The 14,207-nt window shown below is 40.2% G+C and overlaps 1 long non-coding RNA gene across 1 annotated transcript; it reads right to left on the bottom strand.

Annotated features, from left to right (window-relative positions):
- Positions 1 to 8,832: 8,832 nt before the first annotated feature.
- LOC135091601 (uncharacterized) lies at positions 8,833 to 9,506 on the bottom strand. Its single transcript, XR_010262565.1, has 2 exons — positions 9,404 to 9,506; positions 8,833 to 9,303 (listed from the first exon to the last, which is right to left on the bottom strand). It is a non-coding gene; the product is annotated as an uncharacterized LOC135091601 (long non-coding RNA).
- Between the last annotated feature and the right edge of the window lie 4,701 nt (positions 9,507 to 14,207).

The following is a 14,207-nucleotide window of genomic DNA, read 5'->3' as shown; positions in this document are numbered from 1 at the left end:
TGAGAAAACACTACGTGGAACGTGTATTATGAGTGTTTTGAGCCCCCCCCAAAAAAAGCATGAATACCACTCTATACGGAAAAACAGAACAATATTACTAAAAAGAATATTTTGAAGGTATTTCACGCTATAAGGTGATAAAACGAAAAAATCCATAAAAAAAAAAAAAACATTCAATATGGGGAAAGGAAACAACATTTCCAGAAACGTGTCTTTTGAGTACTGATGTGCGTATTAGTTAACAAAACACTTATGGAGAAACACAAGAGCATTACAAGAAAGAAGCATTTTGCTTTTTTTTTTTTTTTATCTTTGTCGTAAAAAATGCCAAAATCCAAGGGGAGTAATCTATACAGGGAAACGAAGGAACATTACGTTAATCGTGTGTTATAAGAGTTTTTGAGCTTCTTAGGTATCATAATGCTAAAACGCATGAATAACACTCTATATGGAGAAATAGAATAATGTTACCAAAAATGTGTATGTGTTAGGCATGGGTAAAGGAAACGAGATTTCTAAAAATATATCTTTTAAGAGTTTATGAGCGTGTTAGGCACCAAAACGCTAAAAATTATGGAAAGCACCGCATATGGGAATACAAAATAACATTACAAAAAACGTGTCTTTTGAGTGTTTTCGGCTACTTACGTACCAAAACGCTAAAAAAAAAAAAATATATATATATAAAACATGAAAACACTCTTTTATTACCAAAAACAAATATTGTGAGTGTTTATTACGTACATAAACTCCAACATATATGGAAAGTACTTTCTTTTCATTTCCTCATATAAAGTACTTTCCATATATGTTGGCGTTTATGTAGGTAATAAACTGAAAAACACTCACAATATTTGTTTTTTGGTGATATATTTTTTATATATTTTTTTTAGCGTTTTGGTACGTAAGTAGCTGAAAACACTCAAAAGACACGTTTTTTGTAATGTTATTTTGTATTCCCATATACGGTGCTTTCCATATTTTTTTAGCGTTTTGGTGCCTAACACGCTCATAAACTCTTAAAAGATATATTTTTTGAAATCTTATTTCCTTTACCCATGCCTAACACATACACATTTTTGGTAACATTATTCTATTTCTCCTTTCATTTCCCCATATAGTGTTTTACATTCATTTTGGGGTTTTGGTACATAACTATTCTAAAAAACACTTGAAACAGACATTTTTTGCAAGATTGTTCTGTTTCACGTGTTTTAGCGTTTTGTTACCTAAGATATTAAAAAACACGTGTAATGGATGTTCCTTGTTATATTTCGTTTTCCATGTAGGATACTTTACATGCATTTTATCGTTTTTTTTTCTTTTTTACGTAAGAAGCTCAAAAAACATTTAAAGGACACGTTTATGGTAATGTTGTTTTGTATTTCAGTATAGTGCATTTTAGCGTTCTGATGCCTAAAACGCAGTAAAACAATGAAAAAGCACGTTTCAAGTAATGTCGATTCCATTGTCTATAAAAAGCACTTTGCATTAATTATGATGGCGTTTTGGTAACTAATAATGTAAAAAAATACCAAAAACATAAGTTTTTGTATTGTTGTTTAGTTTCTACATATAGAGTGCTATTCACGCGTTTTTGCGTTTAATTACCTAAGGTCAAAAACACTCATAATACAAATTTCTGATAATCACGTTTTGTTTTACCATATAGGTTACTATGCATGCAGTTTGCCGTTATTGTATCTAAGAAGCATAAAAAAAAAATAAATAAAACACTCAAAATACACATTTTTGGTAGTTACTCTTTTTTCTTCATAAAGGGTTTTTTGTATGCATTTTAGTGGTTTTGTACATAAGAAGTTCAAAAACAGTAAAAAGGCAATTTTTTCGGTAATATTATTTTATATTCCAATGTAGGGTGCTTTCCATGTATTATAGTGTTTTGGTAACTAAACCACTGGAAAACACTTAAAAACACGTTTCTGATAATGCCGTTTTGTTTCCCAATGCTTTTCATGGATTTTCGAGTATTGGTAAAAATAATAAGAAAAAAATAAAAATATGTTTTTGGTGATGTTCTGTTTCTTCTTATAGAGTGATGTTAACGCGTTTTTGCGATTTATTAACTAAGAGGACAAAACAAAAAAAAAATATTATAAAGCGTTTCTCAAAATGTCTTTTCCTTTCCTTTTTTTGGGTGACTTGCATACACTGTGAAGTTTTGGTATGTAACGAGCTCAAAGTCATTCACAATACACGTCTTTGGTAACTTTGTTCTGTTCTTCAAATTACGTGCTTTGCATACGTCTAGGAGTTTCGATACCTAAGAAGGTGATAAAAACTCAAAAGACACGTTTTTAGTAAAGTTATTCTGTTTCTCCATATAGAGTGTTTTTTTTTACTCGTTTTAGTGTCTTGGTACTCTTGTAATATACGTTTCTTGTAATAACTATTTGTTTTCCATATAGGGTACTTTGCATGCATTTTGGCGTTTTTGTACGTAACACGCTAAAAAAAAAAAACACTCAAAAGTCACTTTTTTGGTAAATTGAACTGTTTCTTGATGTAGAGTGATATTCTTGTGTTTTAGCATTTGGTACCTAAGAAGCCCAAAAAATCTCATAACACGCGTTTCTAGTAATGTCTTCGTTTCCGTTTTTAGCGTTTTCATACCTAAGAAGCTCAAAAACACTCCTAATATGCGCATCTTGTAATGTCTTTACCCTTCACCATATAGGGTACTTTGCAAGCATTTTTGCGTTTTTGAACATAAAAACTCATTAACAATCACATTACATGTTTCTGGTAATATTATTCTGTTTCTCGAGAAAAAAATGTTTTCCATGCGTTTTAGCGTTTTGGTACGAAAGTAGCTCAAAAACAATGATAAGAGATGCCTTAGTAATGTTGTTTTGTTTTAGCATATAGGGTGATTTCCATGCTTTTTAGTGCCTAACACGCTAATAAACTCTCAACAAGCACGTTTCTCGAACATTTTTTTTCTTCATATAGCGCGCTTTCCATACATTTTGGCGTTTTGGTTTCGAACAATGTGAAATACACTGAAAAAAAAAAATATTGTTAATGTTATCTAGTTTCTCCATATACAGTACTGTGGATGTGTTTTATCGATTTGGTACCTAACAAGCTGAAAAACACTCTTAATACATGGCTCTTGTAAAGTCCTTTAGTTTACATAAACATTGTAGTGTGCATGCATCTTAGCGTTTTTGTTCTTAAATCTCAAAACCACTAAAATTATGTTTTTTTATCTTTTTTTTTTTTTTTTTTTTTTCAAAAAGTATGTTTTGCATGCGTTTTTAGCGTTTTGGTACGTAAGCCAGGAGGAGGCAGTAGACACCTGCCGAAACGATAATTACTCCCAGTGAGGTCTAAAGCACTGTTCAGGGGATGCTGTGAACTTATCATTAAACCCAGCTGTGACCTCACTGAACGTTTCCCTTTGTGTCTCACAACAGAAGGGGGCAGTCACAGCCTACCCTCTAAAGACAACTCTCTTCCTCCACACAAAACTACAAGCACCTAATAACACCCACACCCTTCACTCAAAAATGTTAAAATCATCATGGCGACTCCTACACCAGCCTCGGAGTCCCCATCTGGGGAGGGGACCATAAATGTTCCCAGGTCGGACTGCCTTTCTGTCGACGACCCTAAGTGTCTTGACACTTTTTCTTCATTAACTTCTGCAACATTCGCGGTCTAAGATCTAATTTTCAATCTGTAGAACACCACCTCTCCTCTTCTAAACCTCATCTTCTTTTCCTCACTGAAACTCAGGTGTCTGAGGTAACTGACAGTAGCCCCTTTTCTGTTTCCTCCTACTTTCTCTATCCTCATTTTCGATCCAAAGCTGGATGCTGCGTTTATGTGCGCAATGACTTAACCTGCTCTCTTGCCCACGCTCTTAAATCTTCTGAGTTTTCCACCATCTGGCTACTACTACAGAGTCACTCTCATACTAAATTTATCTGTGCTGTATACCTCTCTCCTAACTCCTCTGACTATAAGAAATTCTTTGACTACTTAACTTCAAAATTGGAGCACATTCTGACCCTCTTCTCTTTTGCAGAGATCTCCATTCTTGGAGATTTCAATGTTCACCACCAGCTTTGGCTTTCCTCTCCCTTCACTGACCATCCTGGTGAACTAGCCTACAACTTTGCTATCCTCCATGACCTAGAGAAATTGGTGCAACACCCTACTCGCATTCCTGACCGTCTTGGAGATACGCCCAACATTCTTGACCTATTCCTGACCTCTAATCCTTCTGCTTATGCTGTCACCCTTTCTTCTCCGTTGGGTTCCTCCGATCACAATCTCATATCCTTATCTTGTCCTATCACCCCAATCCCTCCTCAGGATCCCCCTAAGCGAAGGTGCCTCTGGCGTTTTGCCTCTGCCAGTTGGGGGGACCTGAGGAGGTATTTTACTGATTTTCCTTGGAATGACTACTGCTTCCATGTCAGAGACCGGTCTTTGTGTGCTGAGCGCATAACAGAGGTGATAGTGTCTGGCATGGAGGCGTACATTCCTCACTCTTTTTCTCGTCCTAAACCTTCTAAACCTTGGTTTAACACAGCTTGTTCTCGTGCTATACATGATAGAGAGGTGGCCCACAAAAGGTACTTAAGCCTTCCATCACCAGAATCTCATGCACTTTATATTTCTGCCCGGAACCATGCCAAGTCTGTTCTCCAACTAGCCAAAAACTCCTTCATTAACAGAAAATGTCAAAACCTTTCAAGATCTAACTCCCCTCATGATTTCTGGCATCTAGCCAAAAATATCTCCAATAACTTTGCTTCATCTTCTTTCCCTCCACTACTTCAACCAGATGGCACCACTGCTATCACATCTCTTTCTAAAGCTGAACTCTTTGCTCAAACCTTTGCTAAAAAGTCTACCTTGGACGATTCTGGGCTTGTTCCTCCCTCTCCTCCACCTTCTGACTACTTCATGCCACGTATTAAAATTCTTCGCAATGATGTTTTCCATGCCCTCGCTGGCCTAAACCCTCGGAAGGCTTTTGGACCTGATGGGGTCCCTCCTATTGTTCTCCGAAACTGTGCCTCCGTGCTTGCACCTTGCCTAGTCAAACTCTTTCAGCTCTGTCTCTCAACATCTACCTTTCCTTCTTGCTGGAAGTTTGCCTACATTCAACTTGTTCCTAAGAAGGGTGACCGTTCTAATCCCTCAAACTACAGTCCTATTGCTTTAATTTCCTGCCTATCTAAAGTTTTTGAGTCTATCCTCAACAGGAAGATTCTTAACCATCAATCACTTCACAACCTTCTATCTGATCGCCAGTATGGGTTCCGTCAAGGCCGGTCTACTGGTGATCTTCTGGTTTTCCTTACTGAGTCTTGGTCATCCTCTTTTAGGGATTTTGGTGAAACTTTTGCTGTTGCCTTGGACATATCAAAAGCATTTGATAGAGTCTGGCACAAAGCTTTGATTTCCAAACTACCCTCCTACGGTTTCTATCCTTCTCTCTGTAACTTCATCTCAAGTTTCCTTTCTGACCGTTCTATTGCTGCTGTGGTAGACGGTCACTGTTCTTTTCCTAAATCTATTAACAGTGGTGTTCCTCAGGGTTCTGTCCTGTCACCATCTCTCTTCTTATTATTCATTAATGATCTTCTAAACCAAACTTCTTGTCCTATCCACTCCTACATTGATGATACCACCCTGCACTTTTCCACGTCTTTTTAGAGACGTCCAACCCTTCAGGAGGTAAACATATCACGTAGGGAAGCCACAGAACGCCTGACTTCTGATCTTTCTAAAATTTCTGATTGGGGCAGAGCAAACTTGGTATTGTTCAATGCCTCAAAAACTCAATTCCTCCATCTATCAACTCGACACAACCTTCCAGACAACTATCCCCTCTTCTTCAATGACACTCTTCTACACTGAACATCCTCGGTCTGTCCTTTACTTATAATCTGAACTGGAAACTTCACATCTCATCTCTAGCTAAAACAGCTTCTATGAAGTTAGGTGTTCTGAGACGTCTCCGCCAGTTTTTCTCACCCCCCCAGCTGCTAACTCTGTACAACTGTACAAGGGCATTATCCGTCCATGTATGGAGTATGCTTCACATGTCTGGGGGGGTTCCACTCATACTGCTCTTCTAGACAGGGTGGAATCAAAAGCTTTTCGTCTCGTCAACACCTCTCCTCTAACTGATTGTCTTCAGCCTCTCTCTCACCGCCGCAATGTTGCATATCTAGCTGTCTTCTACCGCTATTTTCATGCTAACTGCTCTTCTGATCTTGCTAACTGCATGCCTCCCCTCCTTCCGCGGCCTCGCTTTTCAAGACTTTCTTCTTTCTCTCACCCCTATTCTGTCCACCTCTCTAACGCAAGAGTTAACCAGTATTCTCAATCATTCATCCCTTTCTCTGGTAAACTCTGGAACTCCCTGCCTGCTTCTCTATTTCCACCTTCCTATGACTTGAATTCCTTCAAGAGGGAGGTTTCAAGACACTTATCCACCAATTTTTGACCACTGCTTTGACCCTTTTATGGGACTGGCATTTCAGTGGGCATTTTTTTTATTGATTTTTGTTGCCCTTGGCCTGTGTCCTTCTTACATAAAAAAAAAAAAAAACAGTTAAAAGACATGTGTTTTCGTAATAATGTACGAGTATTGTATTCCTATATACGGTGAACTTTATTCTTTATAGCGTTTTTGATGCCTACCACTCTCAAGAACACTCAAAAGACACGTTCCTGGTAATGTCATTTCGTTTCCCCATATAGGTGGCTTTGTATAAATTTTGGCGTTTTCGTTTCTAATAATGTGAAAAAGAAACACTAGAAATACAGTTTTTTTTTGGTAAGGTTCTGTTTTTCTCCATATAGAGTGGTATTCATGCCTTTTTAGCATTTTGGCATCTAAAAAGTAAAAAAAAATACTCGTAATGCAAAATTATCTTAATGTTTTATTTCGTTTCCCTTTTTAATATGCTTTGAATGCATCTTGTATTTTATACGTAATAGGATTAAAAACGCAAATAATCCTTTTTTTTTTCTAATTTTAAAGTTTCCCCATGAGGGGTGATTTCCTAGCATTTTAGCGTTTTCGTAAGTAGCTCAAAACACTGAAAAGAAAGGTATTTTGGTAATGTTTTGTTTTCCCATGAAGTGTGCTTTCCCTGCTTTTAGCGTCTTGGTGCCGAGAATACTCAAGGAACATGTTTTCCGAAATTTTGTTTGCTTTCCTTATATAGAATAATCTGTAACCATTTTGTTGGTTTGGTACCTAACAATGTGAAATGTCCTGAAAATACACGTTCTTTGGTAATTTTGTTTTCTTTTTCCATATAAATTTCTATTCATTTTTTTTTTTAGTTCTGGTACCTAAGATACCGAAAAAAAAAAATCACTCATAGTAAGCGTTTATCGTAATGCTCTTTCGTTTCCCTATATAGGGTATTTTCTTTGCATTTTGACGTTTTTTGTACGTAAGAAGCTGAAAATGCTTATTGTTGGTAATGTTATTCTCCTTCATCAAGGATTTTAGCGTTTTAGTACGTAAGTTGCTCAGAACACTCAAAACATTGTTTTTTCTTTGTAAAGTTGTTTGTTTCCCAATATAGCGTGCATTTTTAGAGATTTGGTGCCTAACACGTTTATAAACACTCAAAAGAAATATTTTTCAAAATGTTTCTTTTTCCCATATATGGGGCTTTGTAAGCATTTTGGATCTTTGGTACCTAATAATGTGAAAAACACTTAAAATACACGATTTTGGTAATGTACTGTATCTCGATATTAAGTGTTAATCATGTGTTTTAGCATACTGGTAACTAAAAAGCTCACTCATAATACACGTCTTTTTGTTTCCCTATATAGTTTACATTACATGCATTTTTTTTTTTTTTGCGTTTTTTTGTACGTAAGGTTTTTTACACAAAATAATTTTTTGGGGGTATCTTATTCTGACACTTCATAAAGGATGTTTTCCATGCGATTTAGCTTTTTGGTACGTAAAAACTAGAAAAAAAAAAATTAAAAACTCGTTTTTCGTAATGTTATTTTTTGATCCAATGTAGGGCGATTTCTATGCTTTTTTAGCGTTTTAGTGTCTAACATGCTCATAAACAGTCAATAACACTTTTCTTGAATTCCCGTTTGATTTCCTCATATAGGGTGCTTTCCATGCATTTTGACGTTTACGTACCTAATTATGTGAATTACACTCAAAATACAAGTTTTTGGTAATGTTCCTCTGTTTTTCCATATAACTATTAATACATTTTAGCGTTTTGGTGCCTAATAAGCTCAAAAACACTCATAATACACGTTTTTGGTAATGTCCTTTCGTTTCCCCATATAAGGTACTTTACTTGCAGTTTTGCGTTTTTCAGCATAAAAAAAAAAAAAAATTGAAAATGCTAGTTTTTTTTTTTTTTTTTTTTCCTTAAAGGGTGTTTTATATCCACTGTTGCTTTTTGTACTTAAGAAGCTAAAAAAAAAAAAAAAACACAGAAGAGACGTTTTTGCTAAAGTTGTTTTGTTTTCCCATATAGGGACCTTTCTATAATTTTTAGTGTTTTAGTGCCTAACACGTTCATAAGCACTCACGAAACCCCTTATATATATATATATATATATATATATATATATATATATATATATATATATATATATATATATATATATATATATATATATATATATATATATATATATATATATATATATATATATATATATATATGTAATGAGTGCAAAACTAGGGCACAGTTAACCTACCTTAATTAGGCTCACCAAGCACTTACCACAAGAACCCACTGATTAATTTAAACCTCCTGCTTAGGTTCACAGAAACCCGGGCCACAATTTAAAAATTTAATGGTTGAGTACATAATAAAGAAAACACAAATGAGTACATAATAAAGAAAACACAAATAAAATATGAGTGCTTAACACTCTTAGAGGCCACACTGCTGGCACTCCAAAATACCTGATCCCATGAGAAAATAGGTAAATCCACATACAAATAAACAGGAGAAATAAACACTTCACGCACCAACACAAGAAATGTTATATGCCACTGACACTGTTCCACCCTAACCAGTACCCCCAGGACCCTCACACCCTATAGGCCCAACCGCACACCGACCCAACGCGCTGAAGGTACACCACTACCACTACCCTGAAGTACTGCAGCTCTTCCTCCATGCACGGCGGTACTAACACCATAGCAGCCAGGGACAGCAAGTTCCTCACTGCAGCCTCCTTAGTTCACAGTATCTGCTACGGTGCCACCTCACTGACGTCCCACAGCACACTGCCAAGACCAAACTCCTGCCAACCAAGCGTACAAATCACCACCCTATCTCCCAATAATGTCCCCCAATGTACACTGTTTCACCATGAAAGAATACAACATATCCCAATAACATACCTGCAAATCAAATGGCAAATCCACCACTACTCTGCACCCTGTCTCTCTCTCGCTCGCCTCTCCCGCCAAAATCCCCACAACAACAAACCTTCAGGGCCTTAAGACTCGTTTTGGCGGGACTCGCTGACTAGTCTGTGAGCCTCTCGCAGGCGCGTCCACTTCAACTTCTTACACTCACCCCCCCTGAACTTTGTGCATGCCCTCATGCACAATCCCCACAGCCAACACAAGACGAACCCGTTGCACCCCTTTCAGCAATCCTACTAGACCTCCTGAGTTGAGGGGCCTGAACCCCTTTAACCTGCTCTGAGCCTTCACCACTCTGTTCATCTGGCTCTTCACCAGGCCCTAGGGCATCCTCTCCCTCCTGCTCAACCACTGAGTCCACAGCTTTAACACTTCTGTCATATCTGGCATTTCTACTTCTTCCTCCTCTGGTGGCCCTTCATTACTTGTCCCTGCTGGCACTTCATTACTTGTCCCTGCATGGCCCTCACTGCCATTCCAAGGACGCAAGTTACTGCGATGTAACACCTTACTACAGCCGGACTCACCTTCTGGTCTGACCCTATACACCCCACTCACCCCATCCAACACCTCCTCAACTTCCCACACCTCAGTTGCAAACTTAGGCTGAATCTTCCTCCTACCTAGTACTGCATTGTCCCTTAGCAACACTCTTTGTCCCACCCTCAATGGCTCTGCTTTTCCTTGCTCCTGACGCTTCCACCTATTGGTATTGTGGTAACTCTTGATGTTCAACTTAGCTGCTTTCCAAGCAGCCTCCTGTGTCTCTCCGAGCTTCCTAATCCACATGTTATGGTTAGTAGGCTCACTATCAGTTTCCTTACAGAACCTATCCAAAGGTAAATGGGGCTCCACACCAAACAACAAATAATGGGGTGAAAAACCAGTGACAGCATGGGGTGTGGTATTATAGATGGCAGTGAGGCTTGACAAGTGCCTAGGCCAATGCTCCCGCTGTTCTTGACCAAGGGTAACTAACATCCCATGTAAGGTGCGGTTAAACCTCTCACAGATCCCATTTCCTTGAGGGTGATACGGGGTGGTACAAGACTTGGCTACATGGTAATACTTGCATAGTTCCTGCACTAACTTTCCCTAAAAATTCCTACCCTGTTCACTATGTACCCTTTCTGGGCAACCAAAACGGTGAAAAATCTCCTCCACCAAGATCTTGGCTACTGTGCTTGCCTTTTGGTTTTTAGTAGGAAAGGCCAGGGCAAACTTGCTAAACACATCCGTCACCACCAATACATTTTCCTTGCCATCCCTGGCCGGATCCAGCAAAGTGAAGTCAACAGCCAACACTTCCCAAGGGCGGTTGGCTTCCAACGTACCCAACTTAGTCTTGGCCCGCACACCCTCCTCCTTCCCCATGACACAGACTTTGCACTTTGCCACATACAATTTGATGTCTTCATGTAGTCCTGGCCAAGCAAACCTATCCTTCACTAGTGACGTTGTTCTAGCAACCCCTTGATGACCCCACTGATCATGAGCGGCTTTAAGCACTTCTTGTCTCTGATTCACTGGCAACACCACTTTCCACTTCCTAGAATCTCCTTTCCCTTCCACGCCAGTCTCCCTTCCACGCCAGTAGATCACCCCATGCCTCATAATGAGGGACCCTCTCACTCTCCACCATTGCCTAAACTCCTCTACTTGTAGCAACTGCCTTAGTTCTGCTGGCCTCACTCTACCAATCATTTGTCTCCACAACTTCCCTACAATTGGACAAGACTGTTGCATATCCCTAAGCTGCTCCTTACTGGCACCACGCCATACCTGCATCACAGCCACCCCTTTCACCGAGGTGTTAGGATTGGTTTCCCATATCTCCTTCTCTTCCTCCCCTCCCTCAATCAATTCCTGGGGCCTCCTCGACAATCCATCCGCGTTACCATTCTCCTTCCCTGGCCGGTATTTCACCTCAAAATCAAACCTTCCCAAGTCACCCAGCCACCTACTCTCCACTGCCCCAAGCTTGGCAGAGTTCAAATGTGCCAATGGATTATTATCCGTCAGCACTATAAAATGTCCACCCACCAGATAGTGCTTAAACTGCTCTGTCACTGCCCACTTCAGAGCCAACAGCTCCAACTTCCTAGAGCTGTAATTACTCATGTTCCGCTCTGACTTTCTGAGACCTCTACTTGCAAAAGCCACCGGATGCAACCTCCCATCATGCTCCTGAGATAAAACTGCTCCCAGTCCTTCAAAGCTAGCATCTGTCTCCACCACAAACTGCTTGCTGTAATCTGCACTTTTCAACACTGGAGCCTGACTTAACTTCTCTTTCAACAAGGCAAATGCTCTGGCCTCATCCTTCCCCCAATAATCACTCACTGCTGCCTTAGAATCACCACTCATCAAAGCATGCAACGGAGCAGCCACCTTCGCAAAATTTTTCACAAACCTTCTGTAAAAGGAGCAGAATGCGACAAATGCCCTGACCTCCCTAACAGTGCGCGGAACTGGCCACTCCTGTACAGCCCGTATTTTCTCTGGGTCTGTATTAATTCCCTCCTTAGAAATGATAAATCCAAGGTACCTAACCTGGGGCTTTAATATGTGGCATTTGGAAGGTTTCAACTTCAGCCCATGTTTCCTCAAAAGCTTCAACATTCCCTCCAGTCTATCCAGATGCTCATCCACACTCCGAGCAAACACCAACAAATCATCCAGATACACCAAAAGAGTCACAAAAACCTGATCGCTAAACACATACTCCATAAACCTTTGGAATGTTGCTGGGCTATTGGATAACCCCATAGGACAGCGCACATATTGATAATGGCCAAATGGTGTTACAAAAGCAGTCTTGGGCCGGTCTTCTGCCCGCACAAGAATCTGATGATAACCTGCAGCTAAATCAAAAGAAGAAAAATACTGTGCCCCGGCTAATGCATCTAGTGTGTCTTGTACCCTTGGTAATGGGAAGCCATCTTTCACTGTCACCTCGTTCAGCCTTCGATAATCAACACAAAGTCGCAGCGAACCATCTTTCTTCCTCACCATCACATAACCCAAACAGGGACTTTCCCTCCCATTTGCATCTGTAATCCGAATGTCCATCCCATAGATCACAGCTTGCTTGGGGAGGAGGTGCTGTTTGTACCATTCCTCTGTCACCAGACTGACCTCAGCACCAGAATCAGCCATAGCACTTACAGGTATACCATTCACCAACGCATCTATCCTCAGAGTCTTTCCAAACAACTTAACTTTCCCTCTTTTTACATCATTCCGTTCCTCGGTCACATTAGTCACACTCCTTATCTGAGCCGGAGGGGGGGCCCTGTCGTCAGGCCTTGAGAGCTGGCCCCTTGTTCTCAAGGACTTCCCGTTTCCCGCTGTCTTGGACACCAACTCCTTGAACCGTTCACACTGATATCCCAAGTGTCCATGTTGTCCACACAAGGAGCAAGATGGTGAAGAAAGGGTACTCCTCACAACTCTCTCTGGCTTTTTCCCACTCACTAACTCTGCTTCTTCCTTCACAATCCGCTCAGCCTCACTCACTTGGTCTGCTGCTCGCTGAACCATGTCCTCCCATTTCACAGGCTGGTGCTTTTCCCACCATTTTCCCAACTTCACTCCTACTTTTCTGTCTCTCAAATTCCTACAGAACCATGTAGTTAGCAGCCATTGCCGTTCTTTATCTCCCTTGTCTCTCACCTTGTACATTTTATCCACAATAACACCCAGCGAATCAGCAAATTCCCACACTCTTTCACCCGGCTGTTGAACCCGAGCATGCAGCTGTTTTTCTAAGTCTGTATAATTCAGTTCTGGTCCAAAAGCAGACCTCAAACAATCAAAAAGGTCAGACATAGTCTTCACAGTACTGTTGCGGATCCTTCGACGGGCTGGGCCTTCCAAGAACCCACACAGGTATGACACTCCCTCAGAGCCCTGTAATCCCAGCTGCTTTATTTTCTCTGTGGCATCCTCTACCCAGTCATCCAACTCACTGGCCCTCCGTACCCTTCCAGAGAATTTTCCAATAGTGGGGACAGGACGTGACCACACCATGTTTTGCATGTGCCCCATTTGGTCAAACTTATTACACAGTTGTGCCACTGCTTGGGATAACTGAGCATTGGTACTGATTAAGTTATCAACTACCTCTGGGGTCACTTCCACCTCCCTGCTCTCCTCCTTACACTCAACTTTAACCCCAGCTACACCTTGGCCATCAACATCACCCAAACACAACAAATCCTCCATTGTGCAGGAGTAGTGCCACACTAACACTTAAGTGGATTTTGCCAAAAGCACTGGACCCAAGCAGGAGTTTGAAACAATTTCCCTAAAAGAGCATAGAACTACGCTCTGCTACCAATTGTAATGAGTGCAAAACTAGGGCACATTTAACCTACCTTAATTAGGCTCACCAAGCACTCACCACAAGAACAAACTGATTAATTTAAACCTCCTGCTTAGGTTCACAGAAACCCGGGCCACAATTTAAAAATTTAATGGTTGAGTACATAATAAAGAAAACACAAAAGAGTACATAATAAAGAAAACACATATAAAATATGAGTGCTTAACACTCTTAGAGGCCACACTGCTGGCACTCCAAAATACCTGATCCCATGAGAAAATGGGTAAATCCACATACAAATAAACAGGAGAAATAAACACTTCACGCACCAACACAAGAAATGTTATATGCCACTGACACTGTCCCACTCTAACCAGTACCCCCCAGGACCCTCACACCCTATAGGCCCAACCGCACACCGACCCAACGCGCTGCAGGTACACCACTACC

The sequence above is a fragment of the Scylla paramamosain genome, chromosome 38 (genome assembly GCF_035594125.1).
Source record: "Scylla paramamosain isolate STU-SP2022 chromosome 38, ASM3559412v1, whole genome shotgun sequence".
Lineage (NCBI taxonomy): Eukaryota > Metazoa > Arthropoda > Malacostraca > Decapoda > Portunidae > Scylla > Scylla paramamosain.
Note: the sequence above shows the minus strand (reverse complement) of the source record. Positions and strands in the feature narration are given on the sequence as shown.